The 15,122-nt window shown below is 45.5% G+C and overlaps 1 protein-coding gene across 2 annotated transcripts in view; it reads left to right on the top strand.

Annotated features, from left to right (window-relative positions):
• The window catches only part of STC1 (stanniocalcin 1), a 94,886-nt gene that overhangs the window by 60,046 nt on the left and 19,718 nt on the right, over positions 1-15,122 (top strand). The window contains exons 1-2 of one of the 2 annotated variants that reach the window (XM_087763219.1): positions 4,925-4,964; positions 12,430-12,559. The gene's annotated coding sequence lies outside the window, so the exon portion shown is untranslated. Of the gene's footprint in view, positions 1-4,924; positions 4,965-12,429; positions 12,560-15,122 lie in introns of those variants that run through there. The other variant, XM_087763220.1, reaches the window with a different exon arrangement.

The following is a 15,122-nucleotide window of genomic DNA, read 5'->3' on the forward strand; positions in this document are numbered from 1 at the left end:
AATTTCAGCATTGTGTCTTCCTAAATGAGTAGAAAATCAGGCCTAATGATGGAAACTTTTCTAAGGAACATGATACTCCAGAGCCTCCTAAACACAGAAGTAGAGGGATAATAATGGTAATAAAATAAGAGCCATCCTAAAGGCATGATCCAAACGGCTACCAGTTTCATCCAGTCCTTTCTGCCTGTTGTTCACCCTGCATGACTGTAATTCCTTTTAGAAAGAGAATGTACCTAGAAAGTACCTTTCTGTGTGGTGATCATATGAAACTTTTGCCAAGGAATGTGAAAATTTTCTGGGTGTGTTACACACCCCAAGTTCTAGATAAGTTGCTCAAATAAAGGGAGATTTCATGAGAGGAGGGCACTAAAGTACAGCTGAGATGGGCCACGTTTGAGGGCTCTCCGTAACCCACATAATGCCTACAGCACATGCGAAATGGCTGTTTCAGAGCAATAGAAGATGGCTCCCAGAAGCACTTCCGTGCTTCTCTGTCTCATCCAGGATTGTGTGTTTAATTGATCCATCTTCATTAAGTATTTTGAGATCCTCAGAGTTACACAGCAGTACCTTATTTACATTCTCATTCAGGAAAGCAGATGAAGTGAAGGAAGAAAAGAGAGTGAAAGACAGCATCAAAGTGAAAGGAAAGGAGGTTCTTTGCAGAATTGTTTTCTCAGGTGTAAGAAAGGGTAAGACTGTTTCTAGCCAAAGACATCAAAGGCAGGGAGCCCCCTCCCCAAGCTGTTGGGCTGGTTGGGTTTGGTTAGGCTTGGCTCGGCAGCTGAGGAGTGACTCAGAGTGACGGGGAGCAATGTTTTTCATGTGTAATCCGGAATGGGTAGGAGCCTTTGTTTAGGAACCTTTGCAACTCCCTAAGTGAGTTCATCCCAGTGAGGTCAGCGGATAAAACATATCAGAGACAGGTGAAGAAATCACCCTGACTTTTTAACACTTGTGTTTTTAAATACTTCTTTAGTACTGCTTGGATTAGTCCTGTGCTGTGTCTGTTCTCAGCTTGGTTCTCTTGCCAGAAAGAGGATGCTGAATGCAATCAAATGGTCTTGTGGTTACAGTGCTAGCTAATCCAGGCCCCTTTTTGTCCACAGACAACCTGCATGACTCGAGTCCTTCCATCTGAGACCCTCACTTGTAAAATGGCAGCACCTGCAGTGTCCCTGGCAAAGTGACTTGCCTGGGTGTCTGCAGTCCCCAGCCTTGTGCTGATTTCACAGAGCCATCATAAGTTACTGAAGAACAAAGAATAAATAACAGTACGTTGCTCAATAGTTACACCCCACAAATCCACAAATGTACATGGTTAGGAAGAGAATTTCTCTCCCACATGCAACAGAGCAAGATTGTTTGGTTTGCGTAGGAGATTGTATGACACAGCTTCTCCACAAGCAGGGAAAAGAAATACAGTGACATGGGAGACCTCCTCCTTATCCCTACGTCCCTTTGACTAAGGGACAGGGACTGAAGGCAGTTGGAAGGAGATAAGGAATTTTTAAGTGTGGGGCTGCAATTTGGAGCACTTTGAAGTTGCATGGGCTAATGAAGAGAACAGTTTGTCCTGGAAAATGGGAAGTCGGGGTGGGACCGCTGGCTCTCAATGACCTGTTGTGTAGCACTGGCTAATTTGCCCATTGTCTCTCCCGTCTATTTAAATCTGAAGCTCTTGGGGGCACCATATGTATTTACACAATGGGGCCACGATTTCCATAGCACTTGTGCTAATCATCCAACACAAATAATTAATGGATGGAACAAGTTCTGGCTCCAGGATTGAGCTTCTAACCACCTGCCCTGCTTATGACTTTAGGCCAATTTGAGTGCAGCAGAGTGAACACAATGCCGTGAAGAAAACCCAGCAAATGATTCAACTTTTTTCTAAATAGAAAGGCTAAATGTCCAGCAATCCTAAACCATATCAGCCCTTTACTTCACCTAGGCTGGCTGCATCCTCCTATAACTGCTAGATGCAAATAGTTGAATTAAACACCAACACCTTAATGCTGTTAACCACTGCTGGATATTAGTGTGTTGCAAGAATAAGAGCGGCAGCAGCAAGCTCTTGGATCGATGCCATCACTTTATTACTTATTACTTATTTTTATATAGCCTTTGGCATGGCAAGAAGTCCTTCTTTAATTATAAACAGGAATGAAGAAGCCACAAGAGGAAATCATACAGTATTGTAGCCGGATAACTGGTACTGCACTGATTACACAGGGGCTCTTATCAAAGCTGACACAGTGCTGGGGCTGTGCAGATATTGTGCTGGAAGCCACAGGCTGTGCGTGGGAGAGAGCCTCGAAGCGGACGTAAGAGCAGTGTAATTCTGCTGAATTGAATTCTCCATGGAGAACTTTTTTGTTTCCTTTTTCTCTCTTTCTCCCTCTCTCCCCCTGCATTAAGGAAATAGGAGAAAAGTAAAGACAAGTCCTGGGAGACGAAGAAATAAGATAAATGTGTAACCTTTTCACTTCTTCTTTCAACATGTTGGGGGGGAGGAGAAACCTCAGTTTGACAGAGAGATGAGCTATGGATAACGACAGTTGTTTGTGGAACCATGAGAAAACTCTTGAATCCCGTTTAAGTCTCTCCCAAGAAGTGAATAACTACTGTTTGTTTATCTTGCCAAAGCCTTTTCAGTTTTCTGGAAAGACTGTCAGCCCCGCCTTCTCTGTAGGCTCTGGGGATCCTGTCCGTAGTAGTCTCAGCTTCTGTCATTCTACCTTGGCCTGCACTGTCCTCTGCGCTCAGCCTCGCCGATACGCGAGGCTGCTCCGAGCACTCCCGCGTGATCTCAGAACAAGTTTGTCAGGGACTCAACAAGAAGTCCCCAAACGGCTGCTGGAACAGAGGCCATAAATCTGATTTTTTTAAATTGTTCCTTCACCACCAGTCTGCTGTGACACCATGGGGAAGCTTCCTTCTGCTGGTTTGGATGCCATTCTTTCCATGGGTAGATGCATCCCTGTGGAGAAGAACAGCACAAGGCTGTATCTCTCCCCTTTCAGCCCTGCCTTAGGTGGAGCTTCTGCTGGGCGCTGCCATTGCTCAAGCTCTCTGCACTGCACATTAGGGATTGTGCTTTTAACAAAGGCAATGTTGGCCTGGCCCAACCTCTGACTGGACCAAAACAGGGGTAATATGGATCGATCTTCTCCCCTGCTATTCCCTTGCAGAGCAGAAGGCAGCTGTAAAAGTTCTAGTTTCAGTTCTATAGCCGATAACCCCCTTTCTATCATTTCAGGCTATAAAGCATCTAAAGTGAAAGTCAAGGGATGTTTGTACACACACGCGCTCAGGGGCTTTAAGCCAGGCTGCCTTAAGTGACTGTTTTCCAAATGTGACCAATGATTTTTTTTTTGCTTGAGATCTTCCCACTTGGTTAGGTGTTGGCCCTGTCTCTGTAGATTTAAAGTCTTGCAATGATTTTATAGCCAATCCTGTGGACACCTACAGATTTTCAGAAGCCCCTTTATTTTGTAGGGTTCTATATTAGCAAAAAGAAGCCTATTGAGCTTCATTGTCTTGTTTTTCCCCTTAGTTCTCACTCTTGATTATTTTTGCAGCCAACGCTCATTGAAGGCCCATAAATAATCATGTCAGAGCTGCAGACATCTTCCAGCCCTTTTAATTTTTTCCGAAAGCCCCAGATATCATCTATTCTGACTGAAGCCAAGCACTGTGGAGGGTTGGTGAACTTGAAGCTTTCATTGCCTACAATCTATAAAGGAATAGAAAGCCAGAACATATTTTTATTGTGCCCAAAGGGGATTCAGATCAAGGGGTTTGGATGAACTTCCTTGTCTTTCTTTGCTCCAAGTACTCCTTTCTTAAAACAAAGTAGATATAATTTACTAGTGATTTAGGTGATAATGTGGAGCCAAATTCTTCGTGGTTTCCTTCAGTTAGTTCCCTCTGCAGAGAACTATGTTCTGGTGACATTTCAGCACTATGAAATAGAGTCACGGACAGATCCTGCTGAGAGCAACCGCTCACACTGCCGTACCTGGGGATTACATCCGCTCAGGAGGACTATCGGGTCATCGGATTGAACATAAACGCCAGGTAGGAGAAAATCCTCCTGAAATGTAATGTGGTGGCGGATAAGGGATGAATCACCTGATTAACAATGGGAGGATTTCAACAGCTTAGCTCTTTCTCCAAATCATTAAAAAGACATTAGTTCCGTTATTTTCCCCCCTCATTCCTGCATCCCCTTATCTTTAGCATGGGGATAAAGCAAGGACAGCCAGAGATTCTCCTGTAGGGAGCAGAGTAAAAAGAACAAACTGGACACAGAACAGGATGAATTTCCATCACACATCTCAACACATCTGTTTCACTTCTAAAAATGTTCAAAAGCATTTTGTCCAGAAGTTGAAGCACAACTTCTCCTAGAAAGACAGGAGGGCATGCCCACCTAGGCAGGACTGACAGATGTCTACCATCTCCGTTGAGAAATGTGCTGAGCCCAAGCCATGGCAGTGTCGGTCAAGAACTCCAACTCCAGGATCAATGTAATGTCTCAACAGACCAGAGCAGTGTCTACGTGCATTTACCTAAATACTAAAGCAAGCATCATATAAGAAAATTATCTGCAGGATCTTCTTTACCAACATACCCTGTTGTTACAAAGTTTTCCTCCTTCACTTGCATTAGTTAGATTTGTTAGCTATGTATCTGTCGTACTTCAACTTATCTTGTACTCCCCGGGCAAAATAGTAATTTACAATCTAACAAGGTGCAGTGAAAGACCTACCAGGTTCAGAATTTTGCATTTTATTATTTTTATTTTTATTACAGAAATGAAAATTGAGCCTGAGTTGCAGTTCCCAGTTTACCTGCCCTCTGGCCCTTTAAATTGGGGTGGGAAAGGAAGAAAGTGTGTTTCTGCTAGGGTAGCTGTTTGCCACCTGGTTCCTATAGGCTTATATCCCTTCTAACTGGTGAGTTTGGGGAGTTTCTGGTATTTTTTTATGATTGTTCTTTTTCTTTTTATTCTAAAGAAGAGGGTAAGCCCTCAAAAGTAACTGGAGTGGTTTTGAGTGATATGCAAAGCTCTGTGGGAGGTTTTCAGATGCATCTGATTTGCTCTGCGTTTGTGACGCTGAGTGGTTTGATTCGCTTGAGGAAAAAGACGATTTCCAAAAGAACTTGTTTATGGTCTTTGTTTGGCTGTCCTGTTGTTGTAAAGGCCTCTCAGGCCCCAGGGTAGCTGGGTAGTTCTTCTGTTGGTTGCTGCCTTCTCTGGGATCTGGTATAATTTAGCCCTGAGCTCAGGTGGGATCTCTAAGAACTGTTATAATACATTTTTCTCTTGAACAGCTTAAACTGTGAATAGACAAAACAAAGGAAAGGAGGGGGAAAAAGGCGGCAGAAAAAATGATATAACTGGCCCAAGGTTGTGAAGTGCAGTTAAAAATAGGCCATGTATCTCTAATTCTCAGCTTAATGCCTTGCCCGTTTACCTGTGTCTTGCTCCGTCCTCATCTATGGGTTGATGCCATGGGCACAACACAGACAAATCCAGCTGATGGGGGGAAAAATGTGCTGCTCACCGCTGAGCTCCCTTGGCATGGAATAAGAACGGCGGAGGCTATATTAGGTTAACTTTCTGCATTTTCAATTTTATTTTTTGCTTCTGCAGGAGACTTCTGATGATGACTAATTTTATTTCTTGTGTAAAAAAAAAACCTCTCAAGGCCCCAGTATAAGGACCAGCATGTCCTTAAACTGCTGTACCGAACACAGGCCCAGATATTGCAGTGTGTAGCTGAAACTGGGGAAAAAGGGAAAAATGGCAATGCGAAAAGGGATTCTCCCCTAACAGGTGGAAACTGAGGCAAATGATCTTCCAGACCTGACCCTGCAAACATCCACATGTGTGCTTAATTTTAAGCATGAGTGGTTCCTTAAAGTCTGTGATTTAAAGGATTACTCGTGCTTAAAATTAAATACACATGTATGGATACGGGGAACTGGATCTTCAGTCTTTCTGTGTGTGAATTGGCCACCTCTAACTTGGAAGCACCTCCATGCTCATGTAACTTTATCGCATAGTAAATACCAAAACAATCTTATCAGCAATGTCTAGGGGATTGTATAGCACCTAGCACAACAGATCCCTGCAATGATCTGGGGCCTCTGCTATACTAATACAAGAAAACCCGAGCATTTAAGCTGTGCTGTTTCCATCCTTGTCATTTACCTGCCCCTCTGGGGTCTCTGAAGTTTCATTTTTTTAGGATCTGCTTCAGCCAAGGGGCAGAAACTTAGTCTCACCACATTTTATTCATCTACCCTGAAAGGGCTTTACTTTAAAAACCTCCCATTCTGTCACTTCTATTGTTTTGTGTAATGTAAGTAATCGCATTGGGTCTGCTTTGAGGCTGGGAATGATGATTCCATGCAAGATTAAGAACAACTTTCTTCTACCAGTTAAGATGTGCTAGCAAGGAGGAGGACATTGGCACTTGGCAGAAAATAATTCTCCTCTCAACCCCCAGTTATTAAAAATGGGTCTCAATTTGAAGCATGAGGGTTTTATGTTCTCTTTTAAACCCTTGCCTGGCTTAAAACGGCATATTCTTTATCTTTATTCATGTCTAAGCTCTTTTTAAAAATCCTCCTACGTGTCTTCAACAATATCTTGGAATAATGAGTCCCACTGTCTAATTATGAAATATTTTTTCTCTCAAAGCTTTTTTTAAATTGTGAAAAGTGAAAAAGTTACAATCCAACCCCACAGTACCTCTGCAGCAAGAACTCCAAACTCTGCTCTGAGTTGGGTTGCGTGCCATTAGCATCATCCTCTCTCGGCAGCTTATCACGCACCGTTCCTTTACTGAAACCAGAGATACAAACACGGCACTGGGCACTTGAATAAAACCAGGGAGTCACATCACCTACCCTGAATACTCGCTTTAAGTGCAATGTGGTGCGGTTTAACTATTTCTGGAGAACAGCTCTGCAGTGACTGCATCTTGTGTGCCAAAGGTGTGATTGTCGCAAATTAGTGTACTGTAGTTTTCCCCGTTTCTCGAGTCAGGCAATGGCGTGTGATTTATCAGCAGGAACCGTGTTACCAGCATGTCTTCCAAATTAAAGAGAAAATGTTCCATCCTGCCTCATTTAAGCCAGGGAAAGGGGAGCCTGTTTTCCTGACATCCTTCTCCATCAGCTAGCCTCTATGTCACTGAACAAATTCACCTAGCTCTGGATTTGTCTTGCCCAACTTTATTGTAGACATCAACCTTTCAGAGCAAGCAGAGAGAGACTCAGCCTCTCCAACACTGTTGGAGGCTTTTCCCATTTCTGCTCCTCTTGGCCCACAGACTGCCCTCCCCAAGCAAGGGGAGATGTTGCAGTCGTGTGGGGTGTGGAGGAGGGAATGGGAGAGGCCGTGGAGCAGTTCGGAGGGGTCAGCACTGGGAGCTGGAGTCAGGCTCAGCTTTCTTCTTTCTCAAGAGAATTTCAGGAGCTGCAACAGCAGCTGGGGCTGAGTCAGTCACCCTGGACCGCAGGTTGTGATTTGTACCCCGAGGACACCAAATGCTCTCTCTGCCTTTCTCTGTTGTTCAAGTGATGCAGAACCAAGCAGCAGCAGCTCAGGCTCACTGTCATCTCTTTCCACCTGACACAGGTCCTCTGTCAGGGCTTCCCCCCCACACCCCCCACACCCCGCAATGGCCTTCTTGGTTTCTAGCTAATCTACCAGCATCAGTACGGATGTAGTGACGGGACTGGGTCCCAAAATTCATCTTTCTCTCTGATCTTATTTTTCATGAGGATGAGGGGCCTGAAAAACATTGCACAGTCATCCTTTGCAAGGTTTGGAGCTTGAACTGAAGCTTGCGGTCCGCTCCCCCTGCTCCCGCACAGTGGGATGCTGTGGAGCTCAGCAACGCTGGTAGTGCCTAACAAGCAGAAATCAGCCATGCTGCAGGGAGCGTTGTGTGGTAAGGGTTTTATGTAACGTGGGAGAATAGGGGAACCCAGTGTCTGAGGAGGGAAAATTGCTTATTCCATAATGACTGTTCCGCTGCCTAGTACAGAGTGGAATAATTAGGGTTTCTTTTCTCTTTAATTAGAAAATGGCAAACATAGATTAATCAATTACAAATGCCTCTTTATACTGCAGTGCACTGCAATTAACATTACTTAAATGTGTTAACAAAGTAGGAGGCCTGTATTTGTAAAGCAACTTCTTACTGCTTTTTCTTTCCCCGGTTTCCCGGCTCCCAACATGTCTGAACCCTTTCCATTTTCCCTTTCTGCTCTCGCCTCTGCTCCTTCTGCAGAGGTTTAACAGTTCTAGATGAGATTTTTAAACCATTATATACCGCATAGTGTTAGCGAAACTGCTCTTTCCAAAAAAGCCCTTTTGGCCGGGCTTGGAGGGCTGGAGGAATTAACCCAGGGGAAGAAGTGGAATCGGCATATTCACTGGGGTCGCACACTACAATAGCAGAGTAAAATCCAGGAAATACAATAACTTGATTCATTACTTGTTTCTTATGCCGCTGCCAAAAGCGTGATTAAGTCACAAAGAGTTCGATTAGGGACACTTAGTAACAAAACCCCAGCTCCATTGACATGGTCTATTTTCAGAGTACATCTAGTGCTTGTGCTCACTGCTACGGGCCTCTTCCTCATTCGGCATTTAATAGCCTCCACCACCGAACAAAAGTAGCGGAGGACCAAATAGGGGAGGGCGAGGGGAAGGTTGGGGGGAGGAAGCCCTTGCATTCAAGTGCACAAATAATGAAGCAGCAGCAAAGGGGGGAAGGCAGGGTGGTCCGGAGGCTGGCGCCCAGGGCGCCTGGGTCCTGCTCTGCACCCCGACGCTGCCAGCGTGGTTCGCCTCTGCCTGGGTGCTCACCTGTGTCTGAGGCTGGACGAGGGCTGGGAGAAGTGCCTGTGTCTCCATGCATTGCTGCCATCTATTGGGAGGAATCGGCTCGCTCTCACCCCGAGTCTCCTGCCGAGCCGCATTTCGGGAAGAGCATGGGACTTCCAGCCCCAGCTGCTATGAGCGTGTAGGTATTACTGTGTCATGTGCCATGACCGCCTTGATGTGGGATCTTCAACCTGTAGGGTTTTAGGGCATACCCCTTCCACGCATATTGCTCTTCTTGGATCTTTGTGAATTGTGTAGTAGCCCCAAATTGCCCTCCTGGACTCCCAAGTGTTGGCAGCGCGGTTTGGACTGAGGCAGCACCAGCATTGCTTGATAATACTTAGTTTTGTGGTGTAACAGTGGTTTTATGCTGAAATGAATGGCCCTGTGATTGTAACAAATATTGGATGCATAGAAAGTATTTGGAAGCCAGCAATCTTAAATTTGAATGCTCCAAAAAAAATCTGGTCCCTTGCACGGGTTCTGCATTGCTGTTTTGGATGGATTTTGAAAAAATATGTGGTGACTGGAAAGAAACCTGTCGCCTCCAGAGACGGAGAGCCGTGCGTGCACGTGGTGTGCGCTGCTCTCCTGGCAGCACCGAGTGCCCTGGCCAGGAAGTTTACAACTGTAGCAAGCGGCTATCAGGTTTCTGTAGGTGGTTGCCTGCTCCTTTCTTCTCTACTGTAATTTAAAGACACTTAGCACCTTGGCTCTGCCCCAAGATGAAATAGGTAGAGCAGAGAATGACACCGCTCACACGTTCATCACAACACGAAGCTAATGGAAAAACAGGTTTTGCTGTTAGGTCACGTCTTTGTCCAGGTGAAGATTAAGGCACGGTTCAATGTTTTCCGCCCTGCCTAGTGAGTACTGCGAGGGTGATGTACCGTATTGCTTTGTCTTGCAATGATCCCTCCCGCTCAAGTAGGTGGAAGGGGGGGTTATGGTGACACAAACATGAGCCTCCCCATCTTGCCAAGAGCATCCCCGTTCTCCGAGAGGTGGTCCCAGTCATCTCCCTTAGACTGGTGACAGGTTGTCTCCTTTTGTACTGCCCTTGGTGGTGGCTGGTTGCAAGATGCTGTCTTTTAGGGGGTGATGGGCACTGCATCAAATGAAACAGATGCTCCTTCCCAGCAAAATCTCTCAGGGAATAGCCAAATATAGCAGCAGCGTTCTGCTCTCTTGCAAAGCAGCTCCATTCAAATTCACAGCTGGTGTGTTTCTCCCTCCTATATCGCCACGCAGCTCCTCCAAGCCCCTCTCGCTTCTGCCTGAAGGATGTGTACTCAGGTTGCTGCTCTGCCAGCATCCAAGGAATGGGGCGTTCAGCTCCAGCCCCACTTTGTTTGAAGGGGAGAGGGCAGTATGTCATGTAGTGTATCTGCATCACTTGGCTCCATTAAGAAATATCTCATAAAACAGAAGTCATTTCTCTCAGAGAGTTCATTGTACGCCACCTGGGTTTTGTCCTCTGTTGGCACGTTTCCCTAAGGCCTTAGATAAAAACAAAAAAGGGCTTTTATGTTCTATTTCGAAAACTTCTAGAACTGAGTAGGTGAAAAAGACTTCATCTTTAATATGCTACACATGCACTGCTCAGTGGCCTGACTGCCAAAATCTGCCCTACCCAAGAGGGAGAACACCTGCAGCCGTGTACAGAGAGATCTTTCCTACTGTGGGTGTCTTCTGGTGAAGGACATGGACTCTCCGGACCCCAAATGTTGGTAGAAAGCAGGAGCCTCTGTGCTATGCTGCAAGCCTGGCCCTTAGGAAGTGGTTGGTTTCCACCTGATAATAAAGCTAAGCAGGCACCGAACTACCTGCTGAACTGGGCCCCCAAGGAAGGTGCCCCGCTGGCTTTCTAAATACTTTTCTTTTTTTAACGAGCCAATATGTGCTAAGTTTGAGATGTAGCCGATTAGGGTGCTAGCTATCAAGTATGTGGTTTCAATTTGGGATGTTGCTGGCCGTCCTCCCGGGAAAGATGCTTTGAACTGAAGCAGCGGTATGTGGCTCACCACAGCTCTGCTGACACAAGAGTCGCCGAGCCTTTGAGAGAAGAGGCAGAGAGCAGAGCTGCCTCCCTGCTCCTTTCATGCCGTTATGTTGTGAGGAAGCAGGGACCACAGAAACACGCTGGGTGGGAGGCTAAAGAGCTGTCTCTCCTCCCAGATATTGGCTGGCTTGGAACAAAAGTGCGTGTGGGAGGGATTGCATCTTATATGCTCGAGGATGCAAAGGCAAACAGCTTTGTTATAATGTCACTGAAGATGATTTTGGAATTGATAAGGCCGAGGCAGCTGGCGCTTCACAGAGCAACGAGGAGGGCTGTCATGAGGATGAGGGGGGAAGGAGACCAGAAGTTGGGATGCCAAAGGGCTGTTCCTGCTTTGGAAGAAAATGGGATGCAGCGATGAAATAGGAATGACTGGGAATGGGGCTCTGGGGTTCTGTTCATGCCTCTAGGAAAGGATTTTGATCTGCTGGTGAACAGTCGGGGGCCAGGCAGCCTGGGTCTTCATCTTATTCCGATTACATCTGTGCATCGGTTTTCTGCTCTGTAGAATGAGGACAGAAGGCTTCCCCTTGAAAAAAGTTTGTGGGACATCCTTAATGAAGTAAACTCGAGTGCTGGAGGGAGAAAATATACTATCCTTTTTATTTCTTGTGTTCACACAGATTTTTCACTGTGTGGTTAAGATTAACTTGTCAGTTGGGCTTGCGTTTATCCTCTTAGAAATAAAAAGGCAAACTGAACCAACACATGGATGTAAATAGGGTAAAATCAAATTTTATTGCATGTTCAGCAGTAACGTGCTTACCATATCATATAGCTTATGTATGTTTAAGTAGCTGCTGTCCATCATAATGTGCATTTATATAATAACTTAGTTGGAAATGGGTTATGCTTGGGGAGATTAACTTTGCAGTGTTGAATGCTTTCAGTTTCCTGGAAACATGTTCAATGCAGTAACTCCTGGTTAGGCCTCTTTTATTTAAAAAAAAAAAAAAAACACCACAAAACAGTTGAAGATGAAATCTCTCAAAGATGCGTTTTAAACCTCTCGTATATGAGAAGGGTTGGATCTGACCAGCATAACCTGGGAAGTGACAATTGCTTTTTCTGAGTAGGGGTACTTGGGCATTTTGTTGCAGGCGTGTTGAACTACAAATCTGAATGTTTCTTAAACAGGAAACGTTTTACTAAAGAATAACTTGCAACTAACAAACCTAAATAGACTTGCACATAGCTTAAGTTCCAGCTTTGTCTTCTTTGTTTACCAGGAATTTGTCAGACAACTGTCTAGGGCTCTAATATAACCCGTAGAGACTTCAGGCAGCTACATAATATATTGCAAGAAAAACTTTACACGTGGCCTCTCTTGCCCAGAAATTCACAGCCTGTTCTAGTGCTTCTTGTTTCTGACCATAACTGTGCTGAAAAACTCGCCTTATTTAATAACCTGTGAAAGCGAGTATGTTAACTGCTTTCTGACACTTACTAGGTCGCCGAGAGAATACCTGGTGGTCGTCTGGTTGTACGCTGTCCTGTGCGTGCTGCCACCAGTTCCCTTCCCGTAAAAAAAGCAGTTGGTGCAGAGTGCAGCTCCCCAGCACAGCGGACTGTCAGTGAACGTAAGTCTGTAGATTTTACGTCATTTAATTCTGGTGAGGCCACCTGTGCCCAACCTGTGCCCAGGACCCGTGGTTAGAGGTATCCATAGGTGTTAGGATGTGTTTTACTGCTGCTGCGTTACAGCCATCCACTCCACCCTCCCAAAGACGAGTGCTCACTTTTGCTGTAATAAGAAGAAGCCTTTTGCCACGCAGGTAAAGACCCCGTGGATGAATCTGGGGAGGGAGCGGGGTTGCCTGGATGCTGAGGCTGGTACTGCCTTTGCAGGCAGAAATGTGTAACAAGTGCAGCTCTATTCAGCCGTTTTAATGAGGAAGCTGAGGCTAAAAGGCTGCTGGGGGGATGGGAAGGCAGGCACAAGTCTGGCAAATCCTTTGGACAGTTTGGACCAGCAACTGAAATGTATTTAACTGTTAGATATGAAACTCCAGCCTTTCTTCTCCCCCACCCCCCCTTTTCAATTAACAGTTGGTCCCCAGGCTAACAGCCTGCTGATTCACTCACAGCGGCCATACAGCTGATGCTTCATAAAGTCTCTGTGTTAATCTAATCCCTAAATAGCTCTGGTCTCCATCACAGTCGCAGCGGCGATTTCAGTTCCAAATTGTAATTTTATTCTTGTAGCCTCTGAAAAGTCAATAGGTTCCTGGAGGCGTTGCCTGCCCATTGGGCAGCTCAGATGGAAAAGGGCTATTGTAAACCCAATTTAACATGCCCTTCGGTATGGACAGGGCATGACCCAAAGCCTGCTGAAGTCAGAGAGGCTTTCCGAGAGCTTGGAGTGGGCTTTTGGAGCAGGGCTGTCGCAGGCTATTCTCAGTTTCTGTCTATATATTTAGATGGGGTTCTGTGCCTCTATTAGGGCCTTTCACTGCTTCTCATAACCAGAGTAGCTGAGCAACTCTGCATTCTTTGCATCCTTGCCCAAATTTGCACTTTTATTCCCGGAAGCCATGCTGAAGTGCAGAGCTGGTGTGAAGGGAATGAGTTTGCAGATTTTGCTGTGTGAGCTGGCTGCCTGGTGGCATTGTACACTAAAATAACCAAAACTCCAGACTATTTTTAGAACTAGAGCATTCTCAAAAGCTTCCTGCCTTGATTTCCCTACCTCTCCCTGCTATTGTTCACTACTTTGGGCTACTCCATTCCTCCAGGAGTAGCCCCAAAAGCATACCTGCCCCAGAGAAAAAAATTTCCATTTCCGTGACATCGGCTCTTGTATTACATTGTTGCACCCATACCTCTTTTAGCCAGCTATTAAGTGCTGTTAATTAGCTAGCCTTCATCCTACAGCTTTAGGAGATTTTTGCTACCCTGAATCCAGGCCATGGCGAGCATTTCCAAGGGAGACCATACTTCTTGCCTGTGATCTTTGGAAAAGATCTAAGCAATTTTCATTTATTATTCCAGGCCCCTTTCTCTCTCATGAACCCTATCTGGTAAGCAGGAGGCTTTCAGCATAGCTCTGAAATCCCTCGAAATAATACCTGCAAATACCTATCCTACACCATAAGAAGTTCTCCATAAGAAGAGACAATCTTAGCTGAGAAATCAGGAGCTTCCTGGTATAAGATTGCTAAAAGCTTTTCAAATCTTTGGTAAGCTCTTTGGATTAGCTATTTGGTAGCTATTACGGCCGTCACTGGAGAGCAATTGTCTTGATCTGGGGCGGACTGGACACCAGCCAAATTGTCCTGTAGCCCCATTGATAGTTCCCCGGGTATAGCAATCTGCAACCTCTGAGATTTCAAAGCCTTGACACCGGACCGAAAGCATGGTTACTGTAGTGAAGGGCAGGGTGTATTTGGGAGGAGAGTGGCAATTTCCAAACAAATTGGCCAAAAGGAGGAAAACTGAGGAGAAAAATGATAAAATCTATCCAGTCCTTCAGCTCGTCTTTCTGAATAGCGCAGGTTGGTTTCTAGTTTTCTCAGGCTTTGTCCAGCCACGTCTTAAATATCACAAGAGATTAAGCTTCAAATTACTTGTGTAGCTTGTCCAGCCAGGTCTTAAATATTTAGATCTTAAATGAGTGATCAGTGAGTGGCTGGATGCTACCGTGGCGCGTACGGGGGTCCCGAGCAGTGGTGGCTGGAGACACCCACCCGGGTCCCTTCGGTGGGAAGGCAGCTGGCAGGAAACGGGCCCCTTCCTCAGGGTACGAATAAGTATTTCCTTGAGCGCAGGGATTAACAAAGCCTGGTTTCCCACAGATTTGTGTCTTGTGGGCAATTGTTAATTGCGATTGAAGCTTTTCCCACAACTGGGGCATTTGACATCTCCCTTCCCCCTTCTTCCCCCATGGAGTCTCTGGTATCCAGTGAGGGGTGATCAGATGCTGTAGGTTTTGAGTGGAGTGGTTTTTAGAGTTGTCTTCTAACAACTGTCCTTTCTTACAGCTTACTTTTCACAAAGGTGATGGGGAACTCTGAGGCGTTTATGCCCCCATCAAATGCGGCTGTAGCTGCCCAGAGAATTAAAACAGTCAGAAATGTGCACACACCCATGCATATACAGTGTGTTTTGCAGAAATGTCTCCATGTTAAATCAGGCTCAAATTAC

This window comes from Nipponia nippon, unplaced genomic scaffold (assembly GCF_047370975.1).
Source record: "Nipponia nippon isolate SJK-2023a ecotype South Korea unplaced genomic scaffold, ASM4737097v1 scaffold_27, whole genome shotgun sequence".
Classification (NCBI taxonomy): Eukaryota; Metazoa; Chordata; class Aves; order Pelecaniformes; family Threskiornithidae; genus Nipponia; species Nipponia nippon.